Below are 23,765 nucleotides of genomic sequence, written 5' to 3'. Positions count from 1 at the left end.
GCTACTGCATTATAAATAATGCTGAAGAATGCATTATTTATATGTTTAATATTGGGCTTGCTTATGAAGTAAGTTTCTTTCTCCAGTTTGTCTCCGACGGTAATAGGAAGGCAGGATCACACAGGAGAGCTTGGAAGGAGACATGATAATTCAGGGAAGTTTGGGAGGCAAAACACTGAAAAACATTGAGCCGTGCGCTCTATTGCATTTCCTCAGTTTAATAAGTAAGTTGGAAATCTCAGAAGGTTAGGAGCTCAGCTTTCATTCATTTAAACATTCAATAGAAAAAAACCTTGGATGTTTATTTGAGCCTTATCCCAAGCCTGTGTCCTTTAACAGCTGCAGAGCTGGCACAGAAATACTCTGAGATTTCTGGCACCTCCACGTCTGATCACTGTTTTAAACCAAAATTGGAGAAAGACTCTCTGCCTCGTAAAAGTGTTTAAATTGGCTCTTGCAAAAGGGTGGAGCCTACAGCCCCACAGTGAGCTCAATCTTTTAACACGCTCATTTTCTATTCCTGTGTTGAATACAGCACTTTGCATAGATTCAGTAGAAATACTATTGCTACAAACACCTCTTTCCCTTGCTGCATTAAAAACCACACTAGCAGTTTTTAAACAAGTGCAACTATAAGGGTAAAAGCACAAATAAATCTGGTTGTTATCCCAAGTCAGAGCACTAGCAGGGGCAAATGCAGTTTTTGCTACCACCAGTCAAACACCTTGCCCTTCAGCCAGAAGTTACCAACTTTGTAGAAAAATGCCCGTAACAAGGATTTTATCTGCCCCTTATCCCATACAGTTTCACAGCCTGGAGTGTTAGGTATGAACCACTGCCATCTTTTATTTGCATCAACATATGAAGTTGTAAACGGTGGCAGCTGAGCAATGGAGATAGAACGCATTCATCCATTGCTGCTAGAGGGCAATTAGATTTAGCTGGAGTTGGGTGGACAACCAAATTTGTCCCCAGAAAAATAAGTCAGCTCCAGTAGGTTAGAAACTGCTTTCAACTATAAGTACAGAGCTGTTGTAGAAGTTAACGAGTAACAACACTGTCTAATATAGCCTACGCAATCCAGGGCCTCGGGGAAAATTAAAGCATTCTTGTGCTTTGTTTTTGTTGTTGTTGCTTCAGTCCAGCTTTGCCTCATAAAAGCAAGATAGGCCTGTGCTTGGGACCATGGTGCTGACAGTCACATGAGCTCATCACTCCAGCTTTCTTTTAAGTTTTCCAGTTCTGCAGTTGTAGAAGAAAAAAAAAAAAAAAGGCTTGAAGACTAGAATGGGACAATGACCCCAAAATATAGCTGGTGGGTTGTTTTTTTTAAAAGTATATTTCATTAAATCATTCACTCCAAAACCACTGTTTTGGAAACCTGCTTTCACAATCCTACGCTCCAAGGTCCCAGATTACCCAAATTCCACATATTATCGCTGAAAATACTTTACAGTTCCGTCTCTAACTGAAACACCATCCAAAACCCACCCTATTAAAACCCACTAAAATAGAGTTCAAAAATAAAGGTGAACAATGGGAAGGAACTGAGATTCTTCTTCAAGATCGAAGGTTATCTGCTAGGTCCAAATATTTCTTATGAATCTTTTCAGAGCAGTACCTAAGCACATCTACTAACATTTCAGTTCCCTTCTGCAGGGTTATAGCTGCCTCTTCATCTTTGGTTACATAAAGCATTTAAGGATAGGATGTTCTCAACTGAGAGGCCGTGATGAAGGGCTCACAGCCCCTCGTTCCTACCTGACTCCTCACAGTAACACAGGTAGGGACAGTAATTACATCAGCCCATTTACATTGTAGCAACTTTTCCTGTAGCAAATTTTCCTGAATGCTTCCCCACTGATGGCTAAAACACAACCCACCTAAACCCAGTGACATGAGAAACTCCGTGTTCATTTTAAAGTGTCCTGGACATTGCTAGCTGTGCAGAGAAGTTGAAAATACAGACAGCACGCCCTCCAGCCTCAAAACTGAAAGCAAATGAATGATGCTCAGACTGTACTACACTTAACTCAGTGTCAGGATACCGGGTTTGCATTTCCACACAATTGATTCCTTTAGCTTGGCATGGATGAACAGTGCCTTTTCCACTTACAGTTACTGGAAGAGGGATGCAGACCTGAGGCAGACTTTTCCCAAGATGTGAAGCTTGCATCTACAGATCCTGTTCGCGTAGTGCACTCCACCTGTGACCGTCCTTGAGATGAGGAACTCCACCTGGTGCAAAAAACTCCAAGTCAAATCACATAAAGGAACTTAGTTTATGCTAAACAGCCATTTCCAGATAAACTTTTGCAGCCAAATCTACCCAGCACTGTTGATCCCAGTTCTCCACTTAGCTATGCAATATTAGACATAGTTTAAAGCAGAGAAGCCAAAAGAATCCAAAAACTAAAAATCACTTTCCCCATATTCCACTCTGCAGCTGTCACAGAGGAAACGCAAGTGGAGTGATTAATTCTTCCAGTTACATTTCTGATGCAAGAGTACCAGCCTCTCATATTTGGGCTTTATTACTATGCTCTGCCTCCCCAGGCCAATCGTAAGAGTCAAATTTTGACAAATTTCATACTGTGAGGCTTTTAAACAGTCAAATATTGCTTTATTATTTAGAAAATCATTTTTCGGTTTTGTTTCCAGCTGTATGTAGCACTGAAGTTTGCATTAATGGACTGCATTATATCATCCTTATCAGACAAGTTTCCTAGGTACAGCTGATTCTCCTTTTTGATTTTCTACAAGAGCTATTAAAAATGCTGACCAAAGAATATAGATTTTCATTAATATTTCCTCTTCTTTTGATCTGTTCCTTTGATTTACCTGACTCTACGATCCAAATAATCAGAGGAGTTCCTGTCTTTCATGCAACAAATGTAATGCCAAAACTTAATCAAACCAAGGTTTTTAAGAAAGAAAAAAAAAAAAGGCAGTACATTTAAAGAGCTTTTCCTCACCCTATCTCACCAGATGACTTTGAGAAAAGCAGGCCTCAAGAAGATGTACCAGCTAAGTATCCAACATCACTAGCGTCTTCAGAAGACATTCTCTACTTTGTAGGCATGAAATACATTTCATGCAGCAGCAAAGCTGCTGAGGATAAGAAACTTTAGATTCAGAGGGAGACAACCTTTTTCTTTTGGCAGGGGAAAAGAAGATGTTGCTCTAAGGTTTTCTCCATGCTGTCTCCTGTTTCAGTTCAGTTTTCTCTGCTAGGTTAAGTAGTTGATATGTTCTCAGGACATCCAGTTGACTGTACACTTGTTTTTCAACCCTGCTTTGGCATAAGGTTGCTGTTCTTATTCCTTTTGGTATTGTTCCTGCACAGGAAGGCAGGAAAATATGTTTCCAGGCTCCTAATATATGTTTGTTTTCCCTTATTGTTGTTCACTCTGTTTACACAGTGGATGTTTTTCTTCATCTTTGATAATGAAATTTAAACACTAATAGAAGGAGAGAGATTTCAGGGAGTGGAAAATACAAAGGCAGATAGAGTAATGAAGCAAAACACAGTCTTCGTTTTCAGTGCTGTTTTCATGCAGAGTCAACCTTGACCCCAAGATGCCCAAACAAATTGCAAGTGTAACACATGCACTTTTGGAATAAGACCAAATGCCTCTTGTTTTTATACTATTTTTACATTAGTGAATGAGGGAACAGATGTGGTTCAGAGGAGTCAGTCTGCCCCAGAACACTATGCTGCAATCACTCCAGTGTCATTAAATCACCATCAGAACAGCTTTGTTCAGGAGTCGTTCAGTGGTTTCATGTGATTGCTGCTTCAGCCTAGCTCTAACGTGCACCTCAAACATATGGATACTCTGAGAAGAATCAGAGAATTAGTAATTCACCACCCTCTGTCTCAAAGTCAAAATTACTAGTGGGGTCCCTTGAAAAAAAGAATAGCTGCAGGTTGGTGAAAGCAGCCATTTGCAAGGGATAGACTTATCTGTGCACAAAAATCGCTGTTTGTATATCTGTATATACTCAGATGTCTTTTTTCTGCATTTCCAGTATTTACCTGTTGACACAATAATTTGTATATGCAAACGCTGGGAGATATTTGCATAAGCCAAGGTATAAACAGTCTGAGGAGAGGGGTATGCTAACTAACACAGAAGTTTGGGTGATGTATATAAACAAAGGAAATTTGCAGCTTCTCAAAAAAGGGCCAGAATGGCTTCCAGCCAGCTAGACAATGAACAAATCATCTTGTCTTGATAACTTGGGAGAAGTCTCTCCCTTCTTTCTTTTTTTAAGCAAACAAAGAAGTTCAGATGCACATAAAAAGGGGAATAAAATAAACAGATCTGAAAGCTCTTTTAATCCTCACAAATGGTTGCCACATCACCCCTTTGAGTGAAAGGCTCGAAGCCTCATCGTTCAAGCAAATGCACTTATTTTCTTCATGGAAAAGGACAACAGGCCTTTCCTCTCCCAGTTTCCCCTACAAGGGGAGAATTGGCATCGTTCATCATCTCCCCTTGCCCCTTTCGCAAAACTGCTTGCTGCCCCAGTTGCATTAGTGCTACACCCGGGGTTCTCCTTATTGGACCAGCACAGCCCAACACAGTCATTATTTCACTCAGCATCATCCACATCCTTTGCTCTTACAAAGGATGACTTCATCTCAGACCAATTCCAACTATTTTCCACAGTGATATAATTTCCATACCTAGTACCCTATGGTCAGAGCCAGGTTTGAGCATGAATAACCTCAAGCCTAAAACGACAGAAGGGGACCCACATGCCTAGATGACTTCACAGGTAACCTATATTGGTCTGGGACCTTCCCCCCACTCTTATTTACCCCCTATCTAACACAGCTTTACGTCTAAAAACAGAAACAGCTTCTCATCTCTCATTAAAACTAAGAAAGAATGAGCCCACAGGATATTTTGGAGACATCCAGAAAGATCCCTGAACTGTCAGTAAAATTCTAGGAATCAATGGCCAGCTCAGGAAAGCACAGGAGGAAGCATAAAAGAAAAATACTCCTCTGAGCATACCATTATTGTTAAATATCACCATTCCAAACGTAAGAGATAAATTTTCAAGTGTTACAGCAGGTCTCAGAACCCTATTAATAGAAATTAGAGAGAAGTCTAATAGAAAAAGACAGAGAGGAAGCCATTCTCTCCACTGCTCCCTGGGGAAGGTGAGAAGAGACTGAAAGATGACACTTTATCTCTTCTAATTCCTGTGGGACCCATAATCACAGCATTCATTCAGCAAATAATAATAATAAATATGGTCTGAAGTGACTCCAGCTATTTCAGCTTTAATAAATGGGTTGAAATAGTGGCAAATTCAGATACAGAGAGCATCTTTTCAATAAAATCTGATAGGGTTATTAATAACATTAATGGAGTACCATGCCGTCTCCATGTTGTTAATAGTTGCCTTATTCTCCCCAGTCCATTCCCCACCTCTGCGCATAGACACAGAGAAACACACACACTTTTCCCTCCAGTGATGACAAATTCAGACTGTCAGCTTTCTGCTGGCAATGCATCCCAAGAATTAGTCAAATTTGACATGATTTTATTGTTTTATGGGAACTGCCAACAGGGATTTTTCTGCCTGAAGTACATTTATATCCCAGTTCAAATCAGATCCTGGCTTAGTTCATGGACACAAAGAGGATAAGCCAGGAAACCTGCAGCTCCTCAAGGACAAAAAAAGTTATGACCATGACGAGATGCTTAGAGCCTTACTCCAGGCAATTGTGCCTTTGTTTCAACTTGTCCCTTACTCCCAGGACAGCTTTACCTTCCAGCTTATGGTTCCCCTATCAGGGAACCAATCCCAGTGCATGGCCACAATATTTGGGCTGCTGGTCCAAAACCAGACTTTTAAATACAACTGAAAGTCCTTGCACACAGTTTTGGAAGAGCTAAAAATCTGTCTGCAGAAGAACAAGTGCAAGCAGGTAGATATGCCTCATCTGTCCAGTTTTATTCTGAAGGGACAGTCTGGAAAGGCTCTTTTTTTTTTTCTCCCCCCTCCCTTTTTTTTTTTTAAATAAAGTGTGACCTCACTCCCACTGTACTCCGTGAGAAAACAACTATTGGCTCCAGTTGTACAGGACCAAATCTTATCTGAGGGCTCCTAATAATCTGGAATTCACCCCCATTTATCCCATTTCACATTGGCCTTTAGCAGTATTTTCAAAATGTCACATTTTTACAGACTTAATGAGATTAAAAAAATATGCTCTTTTCCCTTTGCCTTTTATGCTTTCAGCTGTGACTTCCATAAAATGATTTTGGTTAGCAAACAAGACGGCTATATGATTAAAGAAAAAAATGCACCTTATTTTCCTAGTCCCATATATAGATAAAGGGAAGGAGCAGCCAGAGCCAAAGTGTTTTATATCACAGTACTTCCCTTGCAAGGAGACAAAAAAGAAAAGAAGAGAAATAGAATTATAGAGTTGCAGAGAAATGAAATGTTTGAACAGAAAATAATTTCCCTAACTTGTAGCCTGCAGGCATAACCTGTCATAACTCTGCATGAATTGAACAGTCAGGGAGTTCAAGTTTTCTGCAGCTTACCATAAACTAATATGCTCCGTCACATCATCCTCAGGAGACAAGGATTTGAAGGAGCCACTGTATTTAGAACAACAAAAGTAATTCTGCCGTTTAATAGAATTAGATGGAACCATCAGAAGCCCAACACAACCCAGCGCAGACAGAGACTGGATGGAAGGTGACAAAAAAAACCCAACCCACAGACCACACCAAAGACAGGGGAGCTAAGTGGTAATTCTGTTTTAAGCTCTTCTAGAGCCCATGGATTTATCAATTCATATCATACAAGAATTCCACTGGTTTACATACACATACCCAGAACGACTGACAAATTTTCACTTGAAACAGGGAGCATCACACTGTGAGTCTCACAATGTGGTGGATCAGCCTCAGAGGCTGCTGTAGGAGAAGAGAGTGCCTCCTGAGCATGCATTACTTTCTGAAAGGTAGAGTAACAGTGCTAAGAAGAAAAAGAAAAACATTCAAGGAAGAAATGAACTACTTTTAAATCTGCATTGAACAGAACAGGCAAGATTCTCTTCGAACCTTTACATCTGCAGTCTCTTCTTCCTTGATCTTTACAGGCTTACTCAGGTCTGAAATCAATGCACAAAGCACACTATGGTGCAAGTCCTAGAGGCTACTCCACAAACAAGAGACAGCTGAAAAAAATAAACATTTTTCCTAAGATATTCTCTGTCCTCCAGCCTCTTCAGGACCATACATATACTGTGGAGTAGATACAGTCCTAAATACTGCAACCCACCGGAAGCAAAAAAAGAGAACTTCTTGTTCTCTGAACTGCTTGTGGGTCAGAACCAAAACATAAACTCTGCCAGGGACACAGGCTGGATTATGGATTGATCGCTCTTGCATGGAAAAGGGCAGACTAAGAAGAAAACATTGAAGCACCTCCAAATGGTGGGAAGAGGCACATTACACATTCTCAGTCCAAAAATACTCCTCCTCAATTTCTCCACTATATTGCACTATGAAAAGTTCCCCCATACAGAAAGCAGGTCTTTACTGGGAAACCCCTAGAAGAAAGTCATAGCTGACCTGGTGCCAGATCTTCTCATTGCCTTGACTCATTTTGCTCTTCCCACCCTTCTATGAGACAAATACCCCTTCTTGGGATTTGTTTTAAGCTATCACAGTTCAAGTCTCAAATCACTACAGATATTCCAGACCCCGGAGAGATCCAAGTGCTTCCCCAAAATCTGTATCCTTCTTTATGGTGCTTGCCAAGCACCCTAAATTAAGTTCCTGACAATGTCCCTCACTGCAGTTAGAGCAGTCAGGCCTTTTGGACACTTACTTTAGAGAAACTGAAAGCTGTCCTCTCCTCTGGCTGGATCTCCATCCTCTTCAGTTCACCTCCTCAAGGTTTCTCTTCACCTCTTTCATACCAGGGTTTTGGGACCTAGCACTCTTTCAGCTCCCTGTGTTGCTCTCCTGGAACAACGAATCTTTGCCATCCCTACCCCAAACTGTGCAGCATCCTCCTCAGAGAAGTCAAGTCTTTCCCCATGCAGGATTTTACCCTGACAGTAGGCTCCCTTTTACAGAAAGCCCACACTGCTACCCTCCTGACCCAAGCACAAGCAGGGCAGATGCCTCAAATACTTCAGACTCTCTCATATATTGTGACTTCCACAGGTGCCCATCCTTAGACACTACATGAGATACAGTTTGCAATACATAGCAACGCCTCTGGCACACCTGAATGCACCTTCTTTGCATGGGAGAACGGGTACACAGCTCTGAGTTACCTATAACTCACAAGTGCTTCCACTTCTCATCTCCACAGAGTAAGGTAGTTAACTTCATTGCTTTCATGTGAGATAATGTTCAAGTTAGCAGCTGGGACAATTTGTTGAAGGTCAGAAGGAAGTCTTAAGTAGACCTGCAAACCGCAGCCAGACCTTCCAATGCTCCATCTAGCATCCTACCACTGAGTCTCATTTTCTCTCTAGGAAGACTCTTTCCTTAATAGAGGAAAATATCAGGAAACCAGCTTTCAAAGGAAAGACTGAAGAACCTGCACGCACTCACACAGAGCAAACTGCTATACAAAAAACTGTCCCCACGACTTCAGTGCTCGCTCTACCCATTTACCCCTTTGAACAAAGGGACGACACCCACAACGTGACCTGCTCAGCAGCAGCAGCTTCTCCAAAGCACTCCGTCTGACCTCAGTGTAATGAACAGAATTAATATGGCAAAGCCTCTAACACGGCACCACTTCCCAGCAGCACAGCCACAGCCTCTAATTGATTAGTCCATAAAAATCTGTGCACTAAATTGAAAGGAGCTGCACTAATTCTCTTTTATGTTAAATTTCTGTCTTTCTCCTTTATCGAATCCTTCGTCGAATGTCCCTTCTGCTGCCTGTTGTGGGCTTGCTCTGGGCCTGTTTTCCTCTTGCCCAGATTAAGTACCTAATCAAAATCTTGTCTCCCTTAATGGCATAAAATTGAAAGATAGATATTGCACTTTACACAGCTGATTAAACACTAGAATGTGGCTAAATGCTTTACAGGGCTTGTTACATTAACTAACTCTGTCATCTGCCAGCTATCTTATAATTGCATATGCTCATGTTGCCACTGGTGAAGCCAAGGTAAGATTTCTTTTCCCTCCATTACCTCTTTCCACTCTCCCTCCTTCCACATTGCTACCCACCAGCTGCATGTCAGTGAGGAGCTAAGAACTCCCCTGTAACAACCACCTGAAGAAAAACTGTCTGAGGCTGGTTGCCTATAATTTTCTCTTCTATGTTCAACTGTCAGTCACTGGTTTGTGACCGTCTAAAGTGGCTAATATGATGGAAAGGGACAGTAAACGCACACAGTAATTTTTCAGAAGGAACTAGGAACAATCCTGCCCACACTTGTCTTCTTCACAACTTTGATGTTAGACACCTTGTTCCAGAAGTCTGAAGAAAGCAAGGATGGGAGGGAAAAAAAAAAAGTGCTTACACTAGCTTGTATAAGAACGTATATTCAAATAGTCTGAAATTCCCATTGGCTTGTCAAAGCATGATCTGACGTAGGTATCCAATGTTGCACATCTTGGCTTTTTCCTTACATTGTAATAATAATGATGCAGATGGACTTTCTGGAAGACTTACAAGTCTATCCTAGTCGATTTGCTTTTCAGAGGAGAGTTTCACCTTCTGCAAGATATTCACAGAGAATGATCCCTAAATACAATCTGCAACTGGATTGCTTCAAGGAAGAAACAAACCAACCAACCCAAAAAGGCTTTACGAGAAAATTCCTTGAAAGAAAGAAAAGCGGTAGATTTTTTTTTAAATGTTCTCAGGAACTCTTAACAATGGAAACATTAATCAGGGCCTATGTTTTATTTAAAGATACAAACCATGTTGCCAAATATTCTGCAGGTAAGATTTGTTGTCTTTGTCATCCACAGACCCAGCAATTTTAGAAACAGATCTGCTCCTTTGCAAACACAAATATTTCTATATAGATTGCTTTAAAGTAATTGCCAAAACACTCTTCCCTTTTAATAGAGAAAATAGACCACACATCACACCCAGACTGTAAAATGTGGATAGCTGTTTCAGTTCACGCACATTTCTTCCTGATCCCAACCTTTTACAGAGAATCTATTTGTTAAGCAATAAAATAACGTCATCCATTTTTGGTCCTATATTACCCTAAAAATCTTTTTTCCTATTCCCAAATTCCTCTGCAGGAGGTGTTAGAAGTCACTTTTTGCCACCTTCTTACTAATTCTGCACCTTACTATACAAAAGCAGGACTCCAGCCAGGCAAGGAGGATCTGTCTGTCCGCATGGGAGTCAGTACACCTCCATGGGACCGTGTTCATAGCCAACTAATAATGCTAATGGTAAGCTTTGCTGCAAAAATACCCAAAGGTCCAATTTTCTTCCCACGGGCTAAGCAGCAAGGGTTTCCTGGGTGGGTCCTCCCTCCCCAGTTTACATGGTAGCTAAATCAAGTTGAGCTGAAGCAGACATTACAATTCTGCTGGCAATTAATAATCGATTAATTCTTTTCTTATCCCCCAAGGATTCTGCACCCTCCCATCGTCTAATCTTTGGCTCCACATAGAAACCACACAAATTAGTTCATCATACCATTGTTAATGGTTCATAAAAGCTTACTAGAGGCTATTATGAAATCTTTACTAAGTGTTCATTTTTAAATATTCATGAAGGCACAATATATATTTTAATAAGACATGTTGCAAGTTACAAAATTGAACACTGAACTAAACATTAAGATCCCAGGAAAGACTCATCTGAAAGTGCAAGACCGAATATCCACAGAAGAAAGGCACCCACAGCTCTCCCCTAATCTTCCTTTTTCTTGATTGAGGAGGTAATCCTGTCAAATCCTTTTGCCTGTAGTTTTACACTTATTAAAATTCTTTGGTTTAAGCTAAGATACCGATTCCAAGTTTCCTTCTGCCATTTTCAGGAGGAGAATAGTTCCCCTTTATACCAAGATCGGTATGCAATACTAGATAGCAAAACTGATTTGACACATTTCAAGGAAAAGCAATAATTTAGTTCAAGATCTATATGCGAGTAGCAAAAGTAAGTGGAAGTTTACCCAAGTATCAGACAGAACAAAGACCATCTCAAGCTGGTCATTCAATATGGACAATTCTTCACCAGTAACACTTTCTAAACAGAAAAACGAGCAGCTTCGTGACCTGCTGCACTATTTTCTACTGCTGAGTTTTGAGTTGGACCCACAAATTAGAATAGATCATAAAAGCAAGACCAAGTTTGACAATTTTGTCCTAATGCTTAGCGGACATTTGGCCAAAGCCACGTTCACTAGCCAGTCATGCAATTCAGCACAACTGTCAAACCCCTTCTAGCAGAGGTACAGCAATGGAGCTGCTACAGCAAGATATTAAGTAGACTTACAGAAGTACAGAAGGAGGAAAAAAGCTTTTACCAGGCCTAGTTATAACCAATGCCATCAATCCCTCACTTTCAGGATCAGATTCAAAGTAATATATTAAATCCTTTTATATGTATAAATCCCAATGCTATGATCCCTGCCAAGCACCTCTTTCTACACTGAAGCGTATTTGGGAGCCATGAAATTCCCATAATGTACTCTCCAGCATGAGAACACCACCTGTACCAGTGTGCAACCAGAAATGTTACATTTCACAAGGCCGATCTGATGAGGTGCTAAACATTACTGATGGGGTGACTTACCAATACCATGGCAGCATCACGATTCTGAACGACACCCCTGCTACCGGCCAGGCAGAATAGTGCTATTGTGCCCTGCTCCACGCTGGCCTGGGTGGTCCAACCCAGCCTCGCTCCACACCTCCCAGCCCCAATCCTGTTCATCTTCCCAGAGCCTGAGCAGTTTTATCTGCATAACTCTGCTACTCTCGCAGTGGAAGTAGAAGGATGGGCTGAAAGCTTGCTGAACTTCACACCCACCTTCCAGCATTGTTTCTTCTCTCCTTTCCTCAAAAAGTGTCACAGCAGCTTAGAGATGTACTGCTTGTGGGGTCTGAAGGGGATGGGGTGGGGGGGTAAACAGCACTGGAGTAAAGGATTCCATACACCAGGGGGAGAGAGAGGGGAAAGTGATTGAGAAAGTCCTACTCCTACTTAGAGTTCCCCATTTTTTCTTTTTTGCAAATGGTTTTCCAGTACAGGAATATTTGGAGATAGTATGATACTTCTAGGATCACAAAAGATCCAAACAGCATCACTTATTAGTGTTGAACTTCTGCAATATGTGGAAAGCTGCTCTTACCTAAATGAGACAGCAGTTAGCAGGATGTATCTATCAGCTTGCATCCTTGGGTCTGTCTTCTTCCAAAGACCTTCCAGGCAGTGGGGGTGAAGGACAAATCGGGCACAAATATCACAATAAGGAGTCAGAGTGAAAAGCCATGGAAGAAAAGTCAAAGCAGGAAATTGGGAACTACAACTGTTTTCAACTGAACAGTCACCATGAGTTATCAGTGATGCTTGGAAATACCTCACCAGCAGGACCTAAATGAGCTTTAAACAGCTTAACTGGATAAGTAGCCTCTGATCTACCCTTCTGAGATGCTTTCTATTTTTATTTATAAGAAAACAAAAGTATGAGAAAGACTGACATTCCCAAAAAGAACAAAATAATCTGTCACTTCAAAACCCTGCATCGTCTTAGCTGATCCTCACTTCTCAGTTCCCCTTCTGTTTCTCCCCAGGGACTGTTTGATTAAATATATGTGAATAAAAAGCATCCACTGCCTTTTGAACTATGTTAAATTAACAGTGACCTGAATCAGACCCTCCAGTCCTGACAGCAATTACTTATCAATGAATCGTTATCCATCTCTAAATACAATTCCATGCTCTTTCCAAACTTCTTTGATTTTGTGTGCATGAAAAAAAAATAGCGCATTTGCAAAAATAATTCAGCAAAGTGGGGATCTTGCCAGGGGGTATGGGGTGGACACACAAGACAAAGAACAGACATTAGAGGAATAGAAAACAGTTACCATTTTCTCAGTACCTCCTTTCAAGATCTTCTTCACATTTCCAAAAGACAGTCAGAAACAGAAAGTGAATTCAGATCCAAATGGAAACAAAACAAAACCAAAAATCAACTTTTTTACTATGACCATGGTTGCTATTTCAGCACTACTTTTTCTTGTTCCCTGGTCATCACGTACCATGAGGAAGTCAGCTCAAGCCATGAAATGTAACTTTGGGGTTCTTAATTCTGCTTCAGAGAAACTTTTTTTGAGACAGTTTCTAAGCTTTCTTTTTATTTGTACACCACCTTGAACAACAAGATTTCAATGCATGAAGGTCTACCATGAGCAAGTGCAATGAAAATAAACGGAAGCAATGAGACTGGAAAACCTCATCTGATAATATCAAGGCTATATTATGAGGAGACCATCCTGCTTGCCTAAGAGGAATATAAATGTAAAGCAGTAGTAGCATAGTTTATCTTGTAGGAACTCTCAAGCTGATTTTTGTTCCACCAGACCTTAACAAAACAAAAGGTGTAACATTTTGGAAAAATAAAAGCTTTTTCTGAGAGAGAGTATTACATATTAAGGTGTTCAGATGCAGCCTTCTATCTTTGTTGCAGATTAATTAACAATTTTAAAACGTAGCATTAATTCTTGGTGGTTTGATATGACCTGCTTGCTCCCTCAGCAAAAAAACACCAGCCCTTTTTCATCTCTGCATAGAGCACCCTGCCTGTTCCGCCAACACAAGCATTTGCTGGACCTTGCAGGGAACTGCTCTGGCCAAAACAGAATTCAGCCACAGAAAACAGGGTTCAAACAGCATTGCTCACCACAAAGGCATAGGAAAACAAAAATCCAAAATCCTTGTGTCTACTTAGCGCAAGCAACGGAGCAAGGGCAGAGTGACCTGTCAGAGGAGGAACAGGGACTATCCAGCACCACCTTCAACACAGGTCAGATGAGAGCTGCTAGCATGTTGACAGCCATTGAAGTGTTTTTTGCTGCAGAACAAAGAGGACAAATTTCCAGTGAGAGGGCATGAAGACTGAAAAAACACAGTATTTCTAATTTTTTGAACCTTTTGCAAGTCAATTATCAGAAATGCTAGTAGGAAAATACAGTCATCCTCATTTCTACTCAGTTGTTCAGCATTTGTTTGTTTGGTTTTCAGAAGTTTCCATAGGTGGGGGGGAAGGAGAGCAAAACCAAAGAGCAATTCCTTATTACTTTTCCAGCTCTGCCCAGAGGAACGCTGTCTGCTTTTTCTTAAGAATACCACCAAAATTCCTTGTACTTTTCCTGGATAAGAAGCTTTTTAAGCCAGTGCCTACAATTAATATGCAAAACAAAATACTCTCATCGTACTTTTCCTACAATCAGATTTTAGATCTCAGTTAGGGAGGCCCAGTAGCAAGGCAGAAACATCCTTAGAGCAAGTGACTCAAGTGACTCCTCTTGGCTAGTGTCAGAGATTTGCTTAAGTGGAAACTAAAGGCCTTACTGCAGGTTTTGAGAGGCTATGTGCCTAACACTCCCTTTTTACACACTAAAACAAGATCTATTTTTCAAGGCCCTGAATGAACTTGACAACTGAAGACATCTGTCCCACTTGCCTGTAGTAATAGAACTACAAGTAACTACTCGTCTTAAAGCAATTTATACAATCACATTTAAAATATAAAGGGGCTACACTACCCCAAACTGTGACATTTACCTTAAGGTTTCAGAGAGATCTCTTGATGAGGGAGGCAGCTACCTGGACAGGCTGGAACACTCCTGGTCATAAATCCCAGCTCATCAAAGCTGGTTTACTTTGCAAGGAGTTTCCACTGCTGAGCAGATAAAAGTGAACCATTTTCATGATCCACATGATAGCAGCAGTTAAATGTCAAAGAGCAATAGCATTATTTAAAAAGCCACAATTAAGAGCTAGGTTTAAAAGACTGACAAGATAAAAAAATCCAGATAGACAGCTAAATAGATGACTAGCATTGGCATCCTTCCATTTCAGGACACTACACCCCAGAAAGGTGAAAGCCAGGGGCTAGATCCATAGCCTAAAAAACCAAGAAAATGATGCAAACCTGGATGAGCAGTTCCAACACAAAGCTATCCATCCAATGCTCCAACCTGAACGCACTTCCATTTGTTAGGTTGGATGGTGGCCCGCTTCTGTTACTACATTATTGAAATTACAGACATAACTTTAAAAGGCTTGGCCCTTGCTGTTACCTGCATTGCAGGGCAGGAGGGCACGAGATAAACAAAAAGGTGCAAATGGGGAAAGGGCCATACTTTGGTGTGGATCTGCAAAGTCACAGCTCAGGTGATACAATCCGGTCTCTGGAAGGCAGAGAAGGCAGCACTGTTTTACACAATCATTAGGCTTGCCTTTACTCAATTACCTTTACTGACGCTTCTTGCGCTCTCAGCTGTGGAATCAGTACATGAATGGGATTAAATTCAGTCCAATTACTCAACTCAGCAGTTACCTGGAGTTCTTATGGGGAATGTCAACAGCACTGGAAAGCTGTTTGCCATTGAGATCGAAAATACCACCAAGACCGAGACCTCTATGTTCCAGATCCAAAAGTAAAAGACATTTGTCCTGTATCGTATGATGAGAGGGAGAACAAACCTCCTTTCACGCTCTTCCAATATCACTTAATCCCACTGACCTCAAAAAATTAATCCTAATCTGTCTCTTTCATTCCGGACATTGCCTCGGAAGTACATTGGACACCACTGAGTTTACCGATACGTAATTATAGTTTGGCCCATATATTCAAATGAAGACTGGCAAAGCTACACAATACTGAAGGTTTGCAAATTGTCATCATTTTGGGTTCAGGGTAGATTCTATTTCGATTTCAATTTTATAAAAGCCTTTAAATTTAGAATGGTTTGGATCTAAGATTCTTTGTTTGGTCCATCCATAAATGCAAGATAGCCATCACTCAAAAAAGAAAATAAATAAATAAATGATACAACCAGAATTTAGCCATAATGAATTCAATCCCTTTTACTGTAAAGGGAAAGTTATGCTTGCAGGCATAGTTTGGGCCTTGTTTTTCAATGCAGAGAATAGTAAAATAGATGCAACGTTTATGAATTATTAAAACCTGCACAAGGATTTCTTTTCCTCTTCCACAGCTTCTTGTTTAATCCTTGTTCATTGTTGGAGGCTCTGGGGATGACTGACATTTAACACATCTCTGTCATGCTTCCTTACCCACTGAATGCCTGACGTGGGGGGAGAGAGAACAACCACACATGCACACAAGCATATGCAGATTACAAATGCTCCAACCTATTTCATTTCTCCTCACTCACCACGTTCCTTGAACCAAGTTTATTGCAAAGAGAAGAGAGAAACATTGCCATCTGGAAGAGCATCCCAATATCATCACTTCATCTGTTACATGAACCTTTTCACACCTTGTAAGTAACAGATATTAGGAATTAAAGGTGGTTTTTTTTTAAAAGTAGTATCTATGTTTTATAGAGGCTTTGGTGGTAAGGGGATGTGTTGTGGTGTAATGATACTATTTTTTCTTGAGAAAAAAGATAGTGCAGGGGGGTTTATTTAGGAATAGAGCTTTATAGATATGCAACCTGGAAATATTTGAGTATCACATCACATACCAGTCTTTAGCTCACAAACAAAGTGATCCCCACGGAGTGCAGGCTGGCAGTGCTAGCTGCTCCATTATTCCCTGGACATTTACAACATCAGCTGCAATTTAAAACCTATTTCATATTTTCACAGGGAACAACAACAACAAAAATCTAGGCAGGAATTAATCACACTCACTCGTATGGAGAATTTCAAACCGATGGTTAATTCACTACCAGCAGCGTTATTATAGCAATGATAGTCTGAGCATAAGCGCTAGACAAAGTTCCAGGTGGAGCAACTGATATAAGCAAAAGGCAAAACAGTCAAGTTTGGGACCTTGTGTTCAAAACTGCGGCTGTTTACCCTCAGCACCCACTATATCAGACACTCTGGTAAGAAGATATCACCTTCCCTGATAAAGCCTGCCTTGCTCTAAGCAACACAGAACAGAGGACAGCAAGAAACCCACAATAGCGGCACTTCTAACAGCGATATAATTTTTCAGAAAGTAATTTAAGAGGTTTAGGAGTTTGAGATTAATTCAGTGTATTTGAGACATTGAGGAGTTACAAGCAACAAAAAATAATTAGCAAAAAGTTGAGCCATGTTAGACTACTTGTCTACATTAGTACATCCCTAGCTAATGTGTCAATGATGCAAAGTTTCTTAAAAAAGCTCAATGTCAACCATTTCATCATACACCCACTGCGCACACACAGTCTACCTACTTCAATCCTAGTGCACAAATTATGCCCCACAGTCTGTTAAAGTTAGTGGAAAACCACATATTAATGCACGCATGCTTTTAATCAGACCGTAAAAAGACGCTTGAAAGTTTGCATTGAGAAACAAAGAAATATAAGAATCAGAATTAAAAACAAAGATGACATGACGGGAAATGCTTGTGAACCACTGCAGCTTTTGTGCTCCAACAGCCGAATGTGTGCTTCTGCCTCCAAGAACAAACATCCCGCTTTTCACCAGGACCTTCCCCCCCCCCAAAAAAAAAACCAAAACAAACATAAAAGTACAAAATACCCAAAACACCAAATGGGGGGTAGAGAGGACCACAATCTTAGGCAATGAAGAGAAATCGGATTTTTCATTAAATCAAGACAGGAAACAAAAATTTTCCTGTATCTTTCTCTAAGACAGTTCCCTGTATGCTGACCTATTTATATATGACTTGTACCTGTAACTCAGGTTTACAGTTCTGACACTAACACAGCTCATGCACTAAGTAAGACTGAGGGGATTGTCGGGGTTTCTACCGACTCGGCTGAGTTTCACACTAGCTACTTAAAGCAGAATGCATGAATCCTCGAGGAAGATGTAAGAGGTACAGCTCAAACCCTCCTGCGTTCTGCAGCATAGTGTCACAGTCCGTACTAATATATCAAATCAAGAATAATTTTGTATCAGGTTACAGAATATCATGTCAAGCTGCAATATTTAGGGAGGCATCAGCTTCCTTGACAGCTATTTTTAGAAGTACTCAAAACTATTAGTTCATCAAAAGGATAACACTCTAAAATCTACTCTTGCCCTGAACAACTGTAAGCTTACTGCAGTTCCCCAAGAGCTTCACCCCTCTGTGTAATCAAGCTCCCTAATGTAATTGATACTAACCGTTTTTGCTGGGTTTCTACATCCAGAAATTTTCATTTTCCCTTTCTTATTTCTCCTCCCTAATCATCAACAAATCCATCTCTGTACAGGAACACACTTTATCGCCATATTATCTGTGGCAAACGGCACTAAAATAAAACACATCCGCCTTGCAAATGAGAAACGGAAAAAAGTCTGCCGTGGTTTTAATGAAGTTGAGTATGTGTGACGTTTTCATTGCATAAGCGCAACTATTTAATTGTTCACAAGAGAGGTTTAACAGAGAACATGTCTGTACTAAAAATATGGGGTTAATGTTTGAGATTACTCGGTATTCCTATGTGAACTTCCTTCCAGTCTCCCCAAAAGATGTTACATTTAAGTGTTCTTTTAATTTAGTTCATTTTTTCCCCGTTAAGAGCATTGTTCTTCTGAAAAAACATTCACCACCATTCTTATGCAAGTTTAAACTGCTGCCAGAAAGCTTTTGTTTTCCTGTATTTATTAATAAGCTTTCTCTTTAAATCTACTCCACTGTGCTCTACAAATTGTAAAGAGCATAAAAATGAGAGACAAAGCAGCTGCCAAATGCGTAAGTAAAGCTTGGCCTGGCCAGTAACAAGCAAAAACTATTTAATCCTCCTTAACACTTTGCAATCTATGCAAAAAATACTTACGGGAGCAGCAGCAAACCCAAGATTTATCAGATAAAGTTTTGACAGTTAAAGAAGAGAGATGCAGAAGAGATCAATATTTTTCTTAGCTAACTTAATCTATTTATAAGTTGATAGGGACTGTTGATCAAGAATTTTCAAGCAAAATTTTTCCATCACAAAACAGAAATTTGTGAGAACCAACTGTATTTACAAAAAAAAGTATTTTCAGAGCAGCCACTTTGTTACAACTGAATGTAAACAACCCCCTAAAGAGTCCTTTCAGAATTCCCACTTGAAAAAGAACAGAAAAAGCTGAAAACAAAAACCCCAGAACACTGCATTATGGTTTAAAGTGGATTTGCCTTCAGAAAAGCAAGAGTTTTAATTCTGAAATAAGTTGCATCTTTCAAGTTTATCAACACAAACTGACCTGATCAGCCGACTGAACTTCTGCTTTCAAAAAACAAAACAAAAACACCCTTTGCAATCTGACATTTCATTTGGATGCAGAAAGGGAAAAAAAAACCTGAAGTATTCTAAATTGTCAGTGTAAACAAATTGTTTTCTGTTTACCTCAAATTATATAGCTTGGAAAGCAAAGAGTAGCTATGAGTAAATTGAGTCAATAACTGAGAAGTGATCTGAAGTTTAAAAACTGAGAATTGGGTCACATGCAGGCTTTCTGCAAAGAAATAAATCTTACCAAGAGTAAGCTAGGCACATCACCAACTTACACACTTAAAACACTTCACAAAAAAATAAACGTCCTGGTGCCAATTTTAGCCAGTCGAGTATGTGTTCATATAAGTTTCTTGTGCTACTGTGCCCTGGCCATCTTGCGCAAATTATCAGCATAAGACAGTTTGGTGACAGGCTAGATCCTCACCTGAGCTGAGGTGTCAATTCATTTACTGCATTTTTTTTTCTCCTGTTGAAGACGACTCATATATGAAAATGCACAGGCTACTTTGTTACCTCACAAAAACCTAAATACAGGGTGAAAAGAAAACTAGCATCGTTCTACCTGTAAGGACACAAGCGATTTCAATCAGACATGCCATGCAATACTTGGAAAAGAATTCACCACCAAAGGAGTGGGGTCTGATGCCTGTCTCTCCTCCAAGCATCTTATATCACCTCTCATAAATGCTAGACACAGCTCACAAACCCAGAACGCTTCACCAGACAGAGTGGGTTATTTTTCCCAGCCAGCTCAACTAAAACGTTTGCGTTACAGACTGATTCTTTGCCACAGTTTCTCTTCTAAAACACAGCAAAAGCTTCCCAGGGCTATTGCTTTCAATGGGGACGAAAAAAAATGAACAGTCCCTGAAACAGAATACCCCAAAGATTCATTCACGGTAGCACAATAGCAAAAAAAGGGAAAGAAAACACTACAACAACGCAGCATGCGTGCTGCCTGCACAGATTGCCCCCCTCTTATTTGCATAAAGCCATCTGTATGAGATGTTGTGCATTACCGTGCTACTTGTATAGCTACTAAGACGACCAGTTTTATTTTGGTTGGTTTTTGCAGTGTCCTATGAAATTTAACTGTGTTGAATTTTGCAGCAAGTACTACATTATCAGAAAGTATTATTTGCATGTAATTTCCATGAAAGGGAAGTATTTGTAGTAATGTATGGACCAACTTGAATAACTCGGGGGAAAAAATCCAAATGTGGCCCTACCTACTGTTGACAAGTAACCTGTGGACACCTCCCCCTGTTCCTCAGCTCTCATTTTATAACAGTTCACAGATGATTTGGAGCAATCCTTGGCAGGTCACTTCATGTTTAGGAACAGTTTTCATTATCTACTCCTAGTGTTACATGTGACACACAGCTTGCATCCTCCCTGCTTCGACTGGAACCTGGTCAGCAGGAGAATTACAACCAGCATCTGATGAGTGGAAAACACTCATGTTTGTTCATGAATAGCCATTGCTGGCACGCAAAAACATGTCTTTGTACAAGAGCCACCTAAGAACCTGCATCAACAAAATACTATTTTAATCTTTTCCAGAAGAGATACCATGGCATTAAAGTAAGCAATTTTGGACGCTTCTGTTCCTGGGGGGGCGGGGTCCAACCTGATATTGCCTCAAGAGTCCAGCTGTCAGACATCACCACGCACCTACTGTCCATCAAAAACCCCACTCTTGGTCATCCTTGAAGCGTGAGAAATTAGATGCTAAAAATCACTTGTCAACTGACTATTTGGTCTCAATTTGGTGTCTGTGGTTGGATCTCTCTTCACACAATAATTTTCATCCTAATTAAGACTTCTGGGTGAATCCCCAATACAAATAAAATTAATTTGTAAAGAGTAAATACAGAAGAACAAATCACAGTCCAACTGCACAGTCTCTTGGAGCCTGTGAGACTATCTGCAGAATCCTTCTTGCAGATCCTCTCAGCCAGCTCTAATCATTTATTTAAAAAGAGACTAACAGAATAGTCTTTCCTGGAGGAAGAAAGCATATGTTAGTCTCAGCGTGGATTCCTTTAGGAGGGAAGTGTAATTATCACATTCAGCATTACCGTAACTCAGACCTACCCTTTCATTTTCTTTCTTTAAATACTAAGTGAAGTGTATATAAATAATTTGACTGCACAAAATGCAGCTCTCCCCACTGAACTGTCATCGAGGCAAGTCAGTCAAAGTCAGCTGGACAAAGAACAGCCAGTGTGGCCCCATCATGGGGTGCTGGTTACAGCTGCTCTACCCTCATGTCCCCTCTACATACTAACAGACCTCTGACTTTTAGATTTGGTTGAGGGGTTTGGGGGGTTTGGTTTGATGTCTTGGGGTTTTTTTTGGTTGGTTTTTTTTTTTTTAAACCAAAAAGACTGCATCATAGCACAAGATAGGTGAGAGTACCAACTGGCAGTAGTTTTGGGAACTCTAGGGATCGTTTTGATATCTGTCAAGTCCAGGGAGAGCACATCTGTATACCTGTCCAGATGCTTATGGTTTCTCCTATGCCAAGTCCAAGGTGGCAGTAGGCAAGTCAGGATGTATCAGCCTGATACATTCCTAATGCAACTCAGAAGCGAAAACTCTGTAAAATGAAAAAGAAAGAAATGCCATCCTTCCATGCTAACGGAGGACCTCTACCCTGCAAATAAATTACTTGGAAAAACATTTACTGAACAAGCAACTCAACATAAGCTCCCAGCACAATGTTGTGACAGAAATGGCTGATGTTGGTTTTAGAGGTATAAACAGGAGGAGTAGTAAGCAGGATTGATGAAGTGATTATACTTTTATTTATGACATTGGTGAGACCAGTAAAAGGCATACAAAGCTCAGTTGCAGTGTCGCAACTTTTTAAAGAGTGTTGAGAAAAAACAAAGATCCGAGCAACTGGGGGGGGAATAACTGAGATCTCAATGAGAGCTGAAAGAGCTCAATCTATTTAGCCTATCAACAAAGATTGAGAGGTAACTTGATTAGTGTATAAGTACCTTCATGGGGAGAAAACAAAGGGTATTAAACGGCTCATTAATCTATCAGAGAGAGGCATAACAAAAACTAATGGCTGGAAACTGAAGCCAAACTGATTTAAATTAAAAACCAGACACTTTTTTTTTTTTTTTACATTGTGGGGTATTCTCTAGCTTTTGATATATTCAAATCAAGAAATAGATGCTGTCTGGAATACCTGTTTTAGACAGACACAAGTTACACTGTAGTTAAGCACAACAGTTATTGGAATCAATACTGTGGCAACCAGATGAAATGAAATGGTGTACAATACACAGTAAGTCAGAGGGACAACCTAGGGTCCCTCTTGGCCTCAAGCTCCATGAATCTATGAACTCTTAAAAAGCCATCTCTCTGCCCTCCTAATAAAACCAATCATTCTGATTTTCCACCTACATTCAGTTACTGCTGAAACTCCTGTGTTTTACAACAGGAATGTACAAAAGATTGGAGTAAAATCTGAAGCCAAGTTGAACCATGTGCTGAGGCATAACCCAAGAGCTAATTTATTCTGCTTGCTTTTTAAAAATGGGTTTTGCACTCATGAGGAGTATTAGATTGATGACACCGATAAACTGTATTGGGGGTGGGGGGGTAGGAGTGGAGAAAGTAGGAATTTTAAATGGTTCAAGCACACAAAGTACCTCATCCAACAAGACGCCTGAAGGACTATTCTGTAAATTAAAGAGTACAGTTCATCATGCGCATTTGTTCTGCCCCAGCCTTGCAATTCATATCAAGAAAAAGGGTATTGGTAAGCAATCGTGTATTTAGTAAAGCAGATTCACAGAACTCATCTTTGAGTCATTCAAAGCTTTTCATAAATATGATCAATACATTTGGGGGGGGGGGGAGGGTGGTGATAATAGGCCATAACTTTTAAAACTTTCTAGATACATTACACAACAAAAGTATGTAATTCACTTGAGCTAAATTGAAATTTACAGAGTTAAATCAAAACTGCATAAACAAAGTATTTTCTTTGGCTCAACATTTAAAATAATTTAATAACCTATTTTGGCATGAAAACCATCTTCTTTGTAATCTTAAAATTTCGTCACCAGACTGAAAATTCACTCACACCTCTACATGGTACTGGGATTGTCTGTATGAAGGATGTAGCACTGCAGACTGGGCATCAAATGACACACAAGTCTCCTGTTCAGACCAAGACAAGAACAGCACAGACTACTTGCACAGCCCATCAGATAATGCTCCTTGTGATTAGGGATTCCGAGTAGTGCTGAAGATGTGAAGACGCCTCAGCTTTCTCCCAAGCCCCGGCCCTGGTTCCCCAGGCCATGCACCATTGGTGCAGGACCACCTGTCTGG

At 40.3% G+C, this 23,765-nt stretch overlaps 1 long non-coding RNA gene across 2 annotated transcripts in view; it reads right to left on the bottom strand.

The window, feature by feature from the left end:
* The window catches only part of LOC127023450 (uncharacterized), a 56,542-nt gene that overhangs the window by 14,295 nt on the left and 18,482 nt on the right, over positions 1-23,765 (bottom strand). The window contains exons 2-3 of one of the 2 annotated variants that reach the window (XR_007767445.1): positions 2,117-2,238; positions 665-1,242 (exon numbers count right to left, since the gene is read on the bottom strand). This is a non-coding gene — a long non-coding RNA (uncharacterized LOC127023450). Of the gene's footprint in view, positions 1-664; positions 1,243-2,116; positions 2,239-23,765 lie in introns of those variants that run through there. The other variant, XR_007767446.1, reaches the window with a different exon arrangement.

The sequence above is a fragment of the Gymnogyps californianus genome, chromosome 17 (genome assembly GCF_018139145.2).
Source record: "Gymnogyps californianus isolate 813 chromosome 17, ASM1813914v2, whole genome shotgun sequence".
NCBI lineage: Eukaryota > Metazoa > Chordata > Aves > Accipitriformes > Cathartidae > Gymnogyps > Gymnogyps californianus.
This window is presented reverse-complemented; position numbering and strand designations above follow the sequence as displayed.